Source organism: Cibotium barometz, chromosome 4 (genome assembly GCF_041138505.1).
Source record: "Cibotium barometz isolate CiBa-2024 chromosome 4, ASM4113850v1, whole genome shotgun sequence".
Taxonomy (NCBI): Eukaryota; Viridiplantae; Streptophyta; class Polypodiopsida; order Cyatheales; family Cibotiaceae; genus Cibotium; species Cibotium barometz.
In genome coordinates this window covers 28,305,212-28,321,402 of record NC_141049.1, presented here as the reverse complement: position 1 = coordinate 28,321,402, position 16,191 = coordinate 28,305,212, and positions in this window count along the sequence as shown.

The window sequence follows — 16,191 nt, the reverse complement described above, 5'->3', positions numbered from 1 at the left end:
TGCTTGGGTGTCTAGAAGGTGCCAAGACCCCAAATCCTTGTCCGTGGTGCATGAGAATGGTGAGGGAAAACAAACAAAAGTTGGGAAAGAAGAGGATGCTTGAGAATCAAGATATTGAGCATGATCCCATGGACGATGCTGGCAACTGGGTTGGAGGTGTCTTGTCTGCAACATTCTACCTGTGCCAAACAGGCATTTGAGAGACCCAGAATGGAATCCTATAATTCCATTTGACCTGAAGAATGTCCACTTTTGTACACTGCATGCATTCATGCGTGTGTTTGCTCGTTTGCTCAAGTGTCACATAGATTATGCATTTACCATGCAAGGCAAAGAACGACAAGAAGAATCTCTTCATAAAGTACAGCAACTACTCAACTCAATTGGGTGCCATGATGGCAATGTGCAGATTAGTGTTAACAAAAAGACCTGTGGCATGAATCATGAGGTTGCACAACAAGTGTCCATGAGTGGAAATAAAGCAAGACGTTTTTTGGAGAAGCCAGAAAATGCCAAGGACTCAACCAAGCCTTGGAACTTGTGGAAGGATTTATGCAAATGTACAACATTTGACTGCACCAATTCAAGCCTTGTAATTCTACGTGAGAAGGTTTGGTCAGACTTCAATAAGATGGTGAAACTTTTGACCAAAAGCAGGATAACCACAAAGGAGCAACAAAAATTTAAAGACGAGATTTCTAACTGTATGAAGTCCATGGTTGATACATGGGGTGAAACCAACACATTACGCACTACATGGTAAACACATTTGCTCCTTCCTACTGGATATTAAGAAACGAGTATGAATAGCTACTGATTGTGTTAATCTTTTTGCAGCACATTATTTATGCTTATGGTGCATACTTCATGAATGAGTATGGTTCTCTAGACATGTGGAGCACACAAGGAATGGAGAAATCTCCCTATCAAGTTACAAAAGTATATTTTAAGAACGCCCGACATGGAGGAGGGAAGACTCGTACAAATTACCTCAAGGAGATATTTAACTGGTTTTACAGATACACTTTTGGGCAAAAATTATCCAAAGGGCACGTATGAGTAATCTAGCAAGGGTAGCACAAAATAATGCCAAACAGAGAAGATCACTAAAGTGGAAAGCTGGCACAGGACCAGCACATCATGCAGCATGGAGATCTTCACGAAGACGCATAGGAAGAATTTTGAAGTAGAAACAGCACTTTGAAATTGAAAGTATTTGGAATAAAGTTGTAAACATTTTTGACTTAGGAAGTAAACATTTAGAAGAAATTTGTAAAGCTTTTTGACTTGAAAATAAAAAATAATTTCACCATTCCATTATATTGAATATTTACAGTGAAAATATTTACAATGAAAAGAGCTAATTACTCTTGAGTCTCTTCTCTTCTTGCTCCCCCTTTTCGATAGGCATTTTCCCTCTATAACACAAAAAACTCTTACGACTATAACCCTTGAGTGACTTTACATCCTCCACTCCTACACCTAGGACATAGCCTGAATAACATAGAAAATAACATGCTCGAGAAGGCCAAAAACTAGGGCTGTATCCGAAGATACGAATGGCAACACACTTCTCCATAAGCATGACTTTATGTATATTATAATGTATAAATGCATACCCTGTATACCTAGATAGGGCTTTCCATGTAAGGAGTGGAATCTCTACATCCCTGGAGTACTTACTATAATATATAATAAATATATTTTTGTCGATAGAAGTGACGTAGTGTGCAAGAGCGGCATCTTGTCCAACTCTTGCACAACCAACACCACCTCGTCCAAGAAATTCATCAACGTCATGAAGCTCTATCTGCATTGACAAAGAACCAAGAGGGAACAAACTAAAGTAAGAAATAATTCAAACATACTGAAGCAATAAGAATTAAACTAGATAAACTAAAGAAATAAATAATTCAGGTAACAGAAGCAATAATTTACCTTCTGGTTCTGATTCCCCTCCAACGTCACTGCATCCCAAAGGTTGATGGAGCCCTCTTCATTTTCTTGGTCAAGTTCAGGAACAAGTTCCTTACCAAACTCAAAAATGCCCATATCCTGCTGAAGGGCTTGAAATTCTTTCTCTGAAGGAAGAGAAGCTTCATTCTCCTTGGCTTTTTTAAAGCACAAGGACATTGCTTCTAGGGCCTCTAAGAAGTTTTTTGTCACTTCTGTGTCCAATGCAAGAAATTCCTCCTTATGCTCATTCTCTACATCGAGAACACTGGATGCAGCCTCACAACCGTCTGCTATTATAGCAAGACAGTAGTAATCCTCCCTAAAATTGTAGAGTTTTTGAAAGTGGGAGAGGAGGAGGTAATACTTCCCATTAATTAGGAAGGACGATAGCCCAGGCATGACAAAATTGGACGTCAATCACTCCCCATGGACGGATGATGTTCCTTCATCAATGATGGTGGAGGCCTTAAACTCTGCCACATCAAAATTTGTGCTGAGAAGTTCCTCCTCCTTGTCGGACACAAGGTCCACAACCTCTTCTTTTGTAGACTGAGCACTTGAAATTAAGGACTGTTCTGATTTATCAGTCCTTCTTTTGAGCTCCTCTTTTGTATAATCCTCCTTATCAGCATGAAGAAATAGATAGGCAACAAACTCAAAATGATATTCTAGCAACCTGCATTTCCTGCCATGCACTAGGCACATGTCAACACAAATCTTGATACGTTGATTATCTGAGTAAGTGTCCAACGTCTTCAACATGCTTGAATTCTGAGACGAGGTGACTGTGAGGTTTGACATGTGGACATACATAATGGACCCATAAGAGACGGTTCCTCCACCGACAACCTGTAATAGTTTGTCCACTCTCCCTCCAGGGATGTCCTTGCCATGTCCTTGATAATCTCCTCTAGACTGAAAGGAATGTTGTGAACATAGGCTCTACATGGCAAAGGGATTTCTCCTACCCATGCCTCCTCAGCACATCAAAGAGATACTCTGTGGTGCTAGGCTCGTCCTTAATCTCCTCGAGCAAATAAATCATCCCCATCATCTGCAGCATTGTACAAGTGAGAACCCTTAACCTCCATCGCTTCTCTGATCCGAGGAAAATGAGTAGTCGAAAGAAATGAACACGAATTGGAGCCTTTCTTATGTAACTGGAGAAGCGACAACTGTTAGTAATGGTAGTGGGATAATTCTAGTAAATAATCCAAATGAATAATAAGATATTCTACCACTTTCCTGATATTTTGCACCCTCCCCACCAAAAAGGCTCCAAACATCAGTTCGATTGATAATTCCATCGATTACCATTGATCAAAAAATACGACTAGCTTACTCAAAAACACTTTGTAGTAATAATCAATTTAGTGACCTACCTTGAATGAAATGTCCGGGTGGAATCCGTTCACCGTGTGCGATAAGGGGAAAGCAATGATGCTGGAATGCACCTATCGCATTGTGGATGGTATGGCTGTGGAAAAAGCTGACTCGCACCGTGTGGACGGTATGAAAAGCGAGAAAATTTTGAGTGCAGAGAAAAAAAGAAAAAAAACTCACACCATCTTTATATAGGTCCAAAAATAGAGCTGAGATCACATGATTGAGGATCAAATGCCACGTGTCGAAGCGCTTACATCATCCTCGATTCACGAATTGCCACATGTAGGGCTAACGTAGTTGATGCATGATTGCATTTTGCTCTATAAAAAGGAGGAATTTTTTCTTTTCCACGGCTTTTTTCACGATTTTTTTCAATTGTGTTTCTCCACACTTTGCTCATGCAACTTGCTCAATCAATTCATCCTAGCCATTGCTTCAAGCGCTTGTAAGTTTTTCTCTCTCTTCCCCTTTTCTTTCACTGATTTCGTTCACAATGCGATATGGCTATTCTCCATGTAAAATCGAATTGACATATCACTCCGTGGATGGCTGGGGGGATTTTATTGATAAGAGATTTTGTTCATGGCGTGATATATCTGTTCTCCATGTTTTCGAATTGAAATATCGCTCCCTAGATGAGTCTAAAAATTTTATTGATAGGTTCTTGTTTCATTCACCATGCGATGTATTTATTCTCCATATTTTTGAATTGGAATATCGCTCTGTGGTGGGCGGGTCTGAAATTTTTATTTATACTTAAGTTCTTGTTTTGTTCACCATGCGATATACCTATTTTCAATATTTTTGAATTGGAATATCGCTCCGTAGACGGGTCTGAAAATTTTATTTAAATGTTCTTGTTTCATTCACCATGTGAAAAGAACATTGGTCTAGATTTGGATTCCCCTTATCGCGTGGTGCATGGTGATCATGTGACTTGGCTAATTACTCTGCCTTCTCTCTTCTAGTGCTGTAATGGCGCGCACAAAACAGACCGTCATGAGAGTTTCAGTGCCAGAGCCGGATCTAGTGCCCGATCCAGTTCCAAATATTCCAAAGAAAAAAGACCGTCAGAACGTCTTAAGTGAACCTATGCTTCCTGATGTCAAACAACCCAGCATAAGTAGAAACATTTCAAAGGCCAGGGTCACTTTGCAGAGGCAAAGAAAAATATTTGCGGAGATAAGGAAGGCGCAGGTGGCTGTCAATCTCCTCATCCCCAAAGCTCCTTTCTTGAGGATTGTCAGATCCATAAGCGATAGAATAAAGTGAAAAGGTTACTTTTTAAATGGTAGAGTAGCACAGTCGCATGTCTTCAAGAGTCATGCGATGACTTTCTTATAGACTTATTAAATGATAGTAACATTTGTGCTGCCCATGCTAGGAGGGTCACACTAATGGACAAGGACGTGACATTAGTAAGCAAAGTTAGGTATAGGTATGATAGGTTCATGTGACCTCTACCATTCAGGGATAGGAAGGCAGTAGAAATCCTCTCCATTCCTCCTACTTTGAAGAGGAACATGGCTTCTAACAAGGTGGTTATTGAAGAGGTGATAACAACAGGTCCACAAGGGCTTAAGAGGCTTATAAAGGGGGCAGATCTGAAAGGAAAGAAGACATTAGAAGACAATGTCAATAGGGATGATTTGGCAAAAAACCTTATAAAGTTAGAGGGAGAGAATAACGACAGACTTATGGCGGTGCCTGGTCAGATTATATGCAATGTCTCGTACAGCGCCGAGCAGGAGGATTACCTCCATATCGCTCCAATGGATGTTTATATGCTCGTTGAAAAGAATAGAGAGATCAATGACAATATTGTGCTTACTTGTTTAAGGTGTGTACTCTTCGCCTTTTTTTGAATGCTTTCTTATTTTGATTTCTTTTTCCCTTTCCTAATGTTTTTAATTCAATCTACAGGGTACTGTTGAAAGAGCTTTTGCCCAGACCACGCAAAGCAAGTATATATTTGTGATCCTTTGGTATCAACTATCGTGATTGACCCATCTCGAGGTCTAATGAGGACCTTGCTCCTTATTTCCAGGGAGTTAGTTCGGGTACCTGCATTGTTGTGCTACCATATATAGAGAAGTATCGTGATTGACCTGTCTCAAGGTCTGATGAGGACCTTGCTCCTTATTTCCAGGGAGTTAGTTTGGGTACCTGCATTGTTGTGCTACCATATATAGAGAAGTATGTATTTTCTTTGGATTTAATGCTGTTGATGGAATTTAAGTTATTACTTGCCTGTGTTAGGTTTCTTATATTTTTTGTTTATTTTCTCAATTTTAGAGGGCACTGGTCTGCTTGTTTAATAAATGTGGTGAAATGCCAGACAATTTTTGTGAATAGCCTTCTCAGAATGCACGGACAGTCTAAATTATAAGTCATTATACTTTATATCGTTTTCTTCTTGCTTCCTAATTGTTGATTGTAAGTCATTCTTTATATCGTTGACTGTAGGTCATGTAAGAGGGAGATTTCATTGATTGAAACTCTATGTCCTGAATTGAAAACGGATATAGAGTGGAAATTTCTCAACCAACCCGTTCCTATGCAAAAGGATTCGCACTCTTGTGGCTGGTACGTAGTCGCAAATTTGTGGAAGTTCCTCCTTTCCAAGTACACTAATTTTGATAGCAGTGTAAGTTTCTTGTGTCACTGTAATATAACTTCTCTATGTTCATTTCATGAGAGATCCCGCATTATTCTAATTGACTTTCATGTTGTTATGTAGTCTGTGCTCTTAGAAGAGTTCGGTTGTGGAGTGTGCGAGCAAAGGCAATAAACATTATCCTCAATAATGCAATTATGTCTGATGACCTTGACTCACCACTTCCATCACTTGCTGGCACTAGTGCATCAAAGAACAGAAAAAACATGTCATTTCATTCCTCTATTAAGCATTTCAGCTTTAAACAAGGAGTTCCTAGGAAGGGAAGCAAGGGCAAGGCAATAGAGGACGCTTCCATTTGCAGGAGGCAAGGGCAAGGAAAAGGTAGGCAAGGTTCCAACAAAGGAGACAAAGAAGGAGAGGTGCCAAAGGCTGAGTTAAAGGAGGAGGCCAAGGCTGAGTTAAAGGAGGAGGCCAAGGCTGAGTCAAAGGAGGAGGCCAAGGCTGAGGCTACAGAGCTCGAAACTGCTTATAGGCATTTTGTATATCCAGAGACAACGTTGTAAAGATGTATTTTTATTGAGCTCTGCTCATATTTGTATAAACATTCAATATTTTTTTTGATCCCCACTCATTATCGTATTTTGTGAGTATTGTGCTTTGCCATAATAAAATAGATTGTTGAGAATTTTTATTCTCCTAACTTATCTTTGGTTAAAATTGAATTTTAAAGATGTTTGCTTCAAAATCATTATGAGTACTTTGTAGAGTAGCCACGTCCATGTAGAAATTTTTCATCACATTAGTCATTGCTAAGATATAATAGTTTAGTAGTACAAGTCTTACAATGACTTCTATTGGGCCTAAGTCCATCAATTTAAGACCTTTCTAATTCTGCACGATAAAATTTTCCTCTGTCTTCTTCTCTGGGTTATTCATCTGAAGAATTCTTTGATACACCTCTTTGGCTTCATCTATCAGTTTGTCTACATCTTCAAGGTCTTCTTTGAAGCTTTCAGATATCTAGATAGGTTAGTCATCTGTATCCCCAACAGAGGAATAGGAGTCATCATCAGAAGAAACAGCTAAAATAGTTGGCCTAGAAACCTTGCTAGGAATAATCCTTTCATTCGAAGAATTGGGCGGCTTTTGTATAGAGCTTATAAGTTGCAAGATATTATGTTCTCAATTCCCTTATGGATTGGTCTTTATATACTGTTTTGGATGGACTCCAAAACCATCGACATAAAAAAACCATGTGATGTAAATCTGTGTGCCACTAAACCATTTTGGAATAGGAACCCTAGTACCTACACTGAGCTAACCATTATTGTGCACATACAAGACAGCTTTAGAGTAAATTTGTTGAGTTATAACTTTAATATAAATTCATAGCTGTTACAAGACAAAAATTCATTGCTCATTACACTTTTTTGAGGGCAAGGACTTTACAAAATTAACATACTTGAAGTAGCTTCAAAATTCACAAAATTAAAAATCCCCATTAATTGAGCATGATATACCATCAACATCCCAATCAGGATCTACCAAGGTCTTTGGCTCTAGTCATTTTTGAATCTTCCGATTGTTCACCTTGAATTGTGCTATGCTAATATCCTCACCTCCCATGATATTAAGGTTCTCTCTAATATGTTTAGGAGGATCCAATGTCTACTTGCACCTACAACTTCCACTGCACCATTGGGCAACTGAACGCATATATCGAGAGGCAAAACAATTTGTTCATGTGCTTGCATTGGGATCCAACTATTCTTTTTCATCCACCGCTCATAATAGAAGCATATGTGTAGTGTGGCACGAGCTTTGAGATACCAAAATGAGACACTAGATTCTACTATATTGCACTTGAATGTGTCATTCTTATGTATCGCTTCTACAATCCTCCACTCGTCTCCAAGCAAGGCTACCATGTCATCACCTAATACCCTCTTGCACACAAACATTGTAGGTGTTTGTGAGAAACAACATTGATTGAACATCTTGGCAAAAAGATGTATTGGGCATACCCAACTAAGACTCACAGATCGAGAGGGCTTTGCAAACTTGAAAGACCCTTGTATATCACAAAGAATCTTTGATTTCATGACCATTACAATCCAAGCATCTGGAATTGGCCATTCTATAGAAGATAGGGGTGGAGATGTGATAATCTATAGCTTACCAAACCCATCGTCCTGCTTTGGCACCAAATAGGAGTGCCGGTAAAAGAAGACCTTTTCCTTAAGAAGTTCTGCACTTGTTTTACAAGAAAACATTGCCTGAACAATGTCTGCATGCAATGCTTGAAATGTTCTGCGGTAAGGCTTTCCAATGGCTGCTCCTCTACCATGTTTGAAGGAAAAATATTTGCAAACAAGAAATGAGTTGACTTAGATTGAAACATCTCTGTCAAAAAATCTCACATGCCCATTTCTACCTGCGATACTTACAATTGTATGGAAATCAAGTTTGTTGGGGCAAAGATGGATATCCCGTGCTGTTTAAATATGTCATACCGTGGTCACTAGTTTTCCATTGCCTGCCTTCTTGAAGCCTTGTAAACAACCTTTCCAATGGTGCTCCAGTACATTTCGCCCGTCAAACTCGGTGAGGCCGGATTGCAGCACAGGCTATAGATAAACCCAAGCGCTCTTACGAAATGCCTCTCCCACCCAAGCACCATCATCGTCCTTCTTTTTGTGCAAGGATATCTCCTCAATTTCGTCTTTTGGTCTTTTTGGTGCGGCCATATCTTCTTGGAAGCTAGAGTAGAAAGGTTATGTTTAGAGTAAAAAGGAAAGAGATGTGCAGACTAGGGTTTTACAGGAGCCTTGAAGATGAAAGAGATGGAGCTCCGAGAAGGGAGGGAGATTAAGATAGAGGATTAAGTTTAGGGTTTTGAGCTTTGATGGTTTCATTAGGGTTGGGCAAATGAGATAGAGATGGAAGAGAAAGGGAGGAAGAGTTTAATTTGGACGTTCAAGAGGGAAAGCGGACTTGAAAATGAAATTTTTGATTACATAATGAAATTTGAGATGGGTTTTTTGGGGGGAAATGTGAGTTTTGGGGGGATCTCAAAATTTTCAAAATTTTCAAATTTTAAGGACTTTTTAAGCCACGAAAATGGTGGGACCATACCTGCCCTAAACTCCCTACTTTTTTAAAGAGACAAGTCTAATTATTAGTATACTGAAAGACCATACCTGCCCTAAAGTCCCTACTTTTTTTAAGGGACAAGTGTAATTATTAGTATACTGAAAGCCTCTATAGCCTAGTCTTTCTCCCTATATTCAAAGGAGACCAAATGTGCACAATCCTCTATTCCTATTGGTCCGTTGCTAATTACTTTCATTAGTACAAGGCCCGAAATATGTCCAAATTTCCCCTAATGTGGAATGTCGATCGCTCGTGCGAGGAATGGATATGACATGGGGCATTGTCTCGAGTGAGCCAATACAAATGAGTAGGGATTGAATCGTGATTGCCCGTGCGAGGGACGAAGCGGTTGTGGGGGGGGATTCCCTCCATACCCTTCACCATTGCTCAAAGTAACTAGTTGGGCTTCTTCCCAACTCATTGGGGCACAAGCACATCAAAGAAATCATCAAGCTTCAAATCAGGCGGCGCTGTCGTGACGGCAACAGGATTAACTGGTGTAATTTTTTGAAAGGGAAATCTAGAGCTAAAACAAATTGATGAAAATCTCTCTAGTTCCTCTTGGCCTTGGGGTTTTTTGAGATAATCTACAAGTTGGTAACTTCAATATTTTCATTTGATGCCTCCAAAATTGAGATGTCAACCTGTGTGCTTCACGGAAAGGTACTTTAGTGAAACTTTAATCCATGATTATCTCATCAAATCTCATGCTTCTTGTCTTGAATCATAACTAGACATACTCCTATATTGCATCCAAAATAGTGTTTAATTTTTGTTAATGAGGGAGAAATCAGCCCTAATCTAGCCATTGGGCATAATTGATGGTTGAATTTTTGCCATTACGGACGTGCCACCACCACATCTCCCTATCACTTCATATTGTTAAATTACCTTGTTTATTTATCATTATGCTTATTCCACCATGTTAATCCTATTTTGGGATCCACCTTAAATCCATCAATCACACCTCTCTCTCTCTCTCACACACACACATCGCTCTCTCACTCTCTCACACACACACCACACATCCCTCTCTCACACACATCACACACACACACCCCTCACCTCTCTCTCTCTCTCTCTTACATGCACACACACACATCTCTCTCTCTCTCACATCACACACCCACCCCCCTCTCTCTCTCTGTCTCTCTCTCTCTCCCCCCCCCATTATCCTGGCCCAGGAAGGCGGTGTGGATGGGATGAGGGAAGATCACAAAAAAACATCATATGGGCTAGGGTGAGCAATCGATGGTGGAGGAGCATGGGCAAGTGTGGCTGCAATCGATGGCTCCTGTGATTTCACAAGAGGCATCTGTTTTAGTTTTGTAAAAAACACCCCATAGGGTTGCTTAAGTGACATCTACTTAAGCAACATGGTTTACACAATGTTTTGTAGTTTCCAAGCATCACTACTTGCATCGTCTAAGCGATGGCAAAAGAAGTGTCGCATATATGGCTCGTCATGAGATGATTCATGCAACAGAGTGTTTTCAGCTTGAAAAAGTATTGTTTATATGACATTTGTCATTGCGTAAATGACAATTTTGTAAAAACCCATAATTTTGGGTCCATTGCTTCTAGGAGGGGTTGTGTTGTAGTGGAGTACTATCGTGGCTATAGTATCATGTATAGCCGTGCATACTATTACAAAATAATTCTCCCACACGGGGCACATCCTTTCTTTTTATGCATATTTTCTCCCAAAACATGTGCAAAAGTCGCTTCCTCTTCTCCCATCATCTCTCATACCTCAAGAACCTCAAGCTTAAATCTCAATCTCTCCTTCATTTATGTGCTTTCATCTGCAAAATCATAAGTTTTATGGTGAAGGTAAGGGTTTTTTCTCTTTGCTATTATGTCAAATTTTTTTCAATCCCTATGTGCATACTTAGGTCGTCTCGATTCTTATCTTGTTCTTGTTATATGCACATTATGTGTGCATATACTAGGAGGCTCTAACCCACATTAGGCTTGTGAGCATGGGAGCATGGAAACAAGCTCTAGTGGAGCATGGGTTAGGACTAACCTTAAGGGTTAAGGTTAGGGTCAGGCATCCAAGGGTCACAGATGGGAAATGGAGAGTCAAGAGTCACTTTAAGGGCCTTCCTATATAATAGGGGCATGGGACACACTCAAGGGGAGCTTGAGGTTTGAGGCTTAGAGGCCAAGGCTATGTTATCTTGAGGCTTAGGCTATGGTCTTTTGATGTTATCTTGAGGCTAGGTTATGTTATGTTCTCTTGTGTAGAGGATCATAACTACTCACCTACCATTTCATAGTATAGCTACATGTTGCTGGATTAGAGTTATACCTCTTGATGGTATGGGACATCAAGGTAAAGATATGATGTACTTCATAATTTATGTGTCCATCCCTTGGTCTCGAGGGTGGTCGGGTGGATGAGTTTATGCTTGATTTATGCATGTTAATTCATAATAGTTATCTAGAGATATCTTAGGGTTTTAATATTCGTATCAGAGCAATCTCTAGTTAATTGTTGTTGATTTTTCTTTTTTATTATAATTTTTAGCTTTTTTTTAAAAGTAAATTTTAATATTTACTAATAAAAATATTTTTTTATTGATTTGTGTTGATGATTTCCATGTGGATTGTTGATATGGATATTGGAACACGTGTTACTACTATTCAATGGACGAATCGACGTTGCGGAGAAATTCCATGAGCTTAATGCTATTTTTTCCTATTTTTGTGATTTAAAATAAGCATTAATGAAAATTTTTACAAAAATACCACATACTTTATTGTGCATATTTTTGGTAGAATGGATTCCCTTAATGTCTAGAATTTTTAGAATTTTTTTTCTTTTTTAAAAGAATTTTTTTGAGCATTTTTATGGTTAAAATGTATTTTTATACATTTTTGCGGGTTTTTCCCTGGGTATGCGATCAAATTTCTACCGATTTTCTACTGAAATGCAGTAGGGGGGAGCATGTTGATGCATGGATTGCTCTCCAGTGTGTGTGGGACCCTCTTCATTTCTCAATTCTGAATTTTCCTTCTATTTTCCTCTCGCGTGTATAAACACCTCTTAAAAAAGCTTATTTTTTATTAATATTAATCATAAATATGATTAAAAAGGTTAATTAAAAGTTAATCAAATGTTAACCTCTCTATTAATAGAGAGAGAAGGAGGGGGTGAAGAGTGAATTGAGTGTTGTGGTCCATTTTGATTTATACATCGAATTGGCACGGTTGCGTATGAACTTAAACTACCTCCACATGTTAGAGTTCATCCAGTCTTTCATATCGATAGATTGAAAGGGAAACTGGGAGGTGAGGATAACATAGTTACTCCTCAAGAACTCGTTGAAGTCAAAGAATTATCCTATGTTCCACATGAACCTGATAAGATACTTGAATTTAGGGAAAAGAAACTTTGTAGTGGACTAATTCATGAGGTTAAAATTAGGTGAAAAGATAGGAATAAAGAGGATTTGACTTGGGAGTTGGTTGATATTGTTCAGCGCAATTCTTCTTCTTTTCATTGCAAGAGTGCAATGTTTTGAGAGAGGGAAAGTATGTTATATACATATTATGTGTGCATATACCAGGAGGATAACCCACATTAGGCTTGTGAGCATGGGAGCATGGGAACAAGCTCTAGTGGAGCATGGGCTAGGACTAACCTTAACGGTTAAGTTTAGGGTTAGGCATCCAAGTGCCACACATGGGAAATCGTGAGTCAAGAGTCACTTGAGGGCCTCCTATATAATTGGGGCATGGGGCACACTCAAGGGGAGCTTGAGGCTCGAGGCTTGGAGGCCAAGGCTATGTTATCTTGAGGCTTAGGCTATGGTCTTTTGATGTTATCTTGAGACTAGGTTATGTTATGTTCTCTTGTGTAGAGGATCATAACTACTCACCTACCATTTCATAGTATAGCTACATGTTGTTGGATTGGAGTTATACGTCTTGATGGTATGGGATATCAAGGTAAAGGAATGATGTACCTCATTATAATTCATGTGTTCATCCCTTGGACTCGGGGTGGATGCGTTTATGCATGATTTATGCATGTTTATGCATAACAATTATCTAGAGAGATCTTAGGGTTGTAACAGTTCTTCTCATTGTCTTCTCACTTTTCTATTTGTTTTGTTGATTAACTTTAATATTATATGTGCTTGTCTTTTAGGTTTAGAGAATTTGATTCTTGATCATTCGGCTTTGTTTACAATAAGAAGGTAAGCCCTCTTTTTCTCTTAATCTTGCATGCAAAACTCTAATATGTATGTATTGAGCCTATGTATGTTCTATGCATGCTTTATATATGCTCTAATATGCATACATAGAGGAAAGTCTATACATGAAAACTAGAGCATTCATAGCTCTAATATGTATGTATAGAGCCATATGCATTAAGCTTTTGCATTAAGATTATTCTTATGCTTTTAGATATATATATGCTCTAATATGCATACATAGAGGAAAGTCTATACATGCAAATTAGAGCATTCATAGCTCTAATATGTATGTATAGAGCCATATGCATTAAGCTTTTGCATTAAGATTATTCTTATGCTTTTACATTAAGCTTCATGCATAAGCTTAATGCATATTGTATATACACAAAGATTTTGGTTTAATTAAGCTTATGCATATCGTATATACACAAAGATTTTGGGCTAATTAAGCTTATGCATAAATATGTTATAACATATATATTTTCTTCAACTTGTAGATTGATGCTTGACATGTAATCTCAACTTCGTAACACGAACTCTACTTCTCTCCCTCAAGGTAAGAGTACTTGTCTTGTATAATTCCTTTCTTTAATCGTTTATGGTGCACCCTATGGTGCTTGGGAGTATTTTTCCATTATGCATTAGATTCATTTTTATAAATCATAAGACTTGTGCATTATGGCTTTATGCATAAACCTTAAACACAAGGATTTATGAATTAATCTTGTGAAAAAGACCATATGCATTAAGCTTTATGCCTGTGACTTATACTTATGCTTATGCATAAAACTTTTGCATTAAGCTTTATGCAAAATCTTATGTATAAAATTTAAGCTTAATGCATAAAGATTTTTCATGAATCTTAAATATTAAGCTTAATGCATAAGCTTCACGCATAAGGCTTATGTATAAAGCTTAAGGCATATGGCTTATGCATAAATCTTAATGCATAAGTCATATACATAAAGCTTAATGCATAAGCTTTACTCATAAGGATTATGCATAAAGCTTAGACTTGAGGCTTAATGCATATGGCTTATGCATAAAGCTTAATGTATAAACCATATAAATAAAGCTTAATGCATAAACCATTGCATTAAGAAATCCTATGCATTAAGCTTTATGCATAAGGCTTATGCTTATGCATTACTCATCTAGCTTTTGCATAAAGCTTAAATATTAAGCATGATGCATCAGGCTTTTGCATATGCAATGGCTTATGTATAAGGCTTATGCATTAAGCCTTATGATTAAAGCTTAATGCATATGACTTATACATAAGCCATTGCATATGGCTTATGCGTAAAGCTTATTGCATCAACCATTGCATTAAGTAAGCCTATGCATTAAGCTTTACACATAAGGATTATGCATATGCATTAAGCTTAATGCATAAGGCTTTTGCATAAAGCTTAAAACCTATGTTTTCTTTATAAGACATATGCATTAATCTTATGTATGAATCTTAATATATGAGCTATTGCATTAAGCCTATGCATTAAGCTTTATGTATAAACTTATGCATAAAGCTTAATGCATTGACTTATGCATTAAGCCTATGCGTTGTTACGCAAGCCCATTGGATTAAGCCTATGCATTAAGCAAGCCTATACATTAAGCTTTATTCATAAGCTTAATGGATAAGTCTTAATGCAATGGCTTATGTATTAAGCTTAATGCATAAGGCTTCTGCATAATTCTTTATTTATAAGGCTTATGCATTGATCTTTATGTACATTGTATACGCTTGATGCATAAGCCATATGCATTAAGCTTTAAGTATAACCCTTATGTATAAAGCTTAATGCATATGGCTTATGCATCAAGTTCAATGTATAGGCCATATGCATAAAGCTTTTGCATAAATATATATGCAATTTTTTAACAAATGTATCTTCTTAAACTTGTAAATTGTCTTTGCAACATAAGCTCAATTTTGCAATGCAAACTCACCTTATGCTCTTCTCAAGTTAACAGTACTTATCTTTCATAATTCATTTCTTTACTTGTTTATGGTGCACCCTCGGAGCATTTTATTTCATTATACATAAAGCATAAGTCTTATGTAAAAGGCTTTATGGCTTTAAGCTTAGGCTTATGCATTATGTTTTTATGCACAAGGCTCTAAGCTTATGCTTATGCTTATGCATTATGGATTTATGGCTTTAAGCTAGCTTATACATTATGGCTTTAAGTTTATGCTTATGCATTATGTTTTTATGCATAAGGCTTTATGTAAAATCCTTATGCATTAAGCTTAATGCATACATATAAAGATAAGTGCAAAAGACTTATACATTGAGCTTTATGCATTAAGCCTTATGCATAAGCTATTGCATTAGGTTTTTAAGCATTAAGGCTTTATGTAGAAGCTTATGTTTTTATGCATAAGGCTTATGAATTAAGCTTAATCTTTAAGCTTTATGCAATATCCTTATCCATTAAGCTTATGCATAATGGTTTATGCATTATGCATTAATGCTTTAATACATAAGCTTAATGCATCATGTGTGAATGTGTTAATGCATTATACATAAAGCATTCAGCTTATGCGCAATGCATTATGCGTAATAAGTTAAGCTTATCCATATGTGTTAATGCATTATGCGTAATAAGTTAAGCTTATCCATATGTATAATGCATAAGCTTATGTATTATGCATTATGCATGCTTTGAAAAAATATAAATTAGCTTACACAACTTTAGTTGAGACAAATAGAGAAGAGGACTGAAGAGAAAGGAAAACATTAGATGAGCAAAAACAAAACAAAGGATAACAAGAAAGTGATTACTACATACAATAGTTCAAATTAGTTAGAGACCATAGTTGCGATAGGTTGTCCAGAAAATAAAGTTAGAGTGACTTGA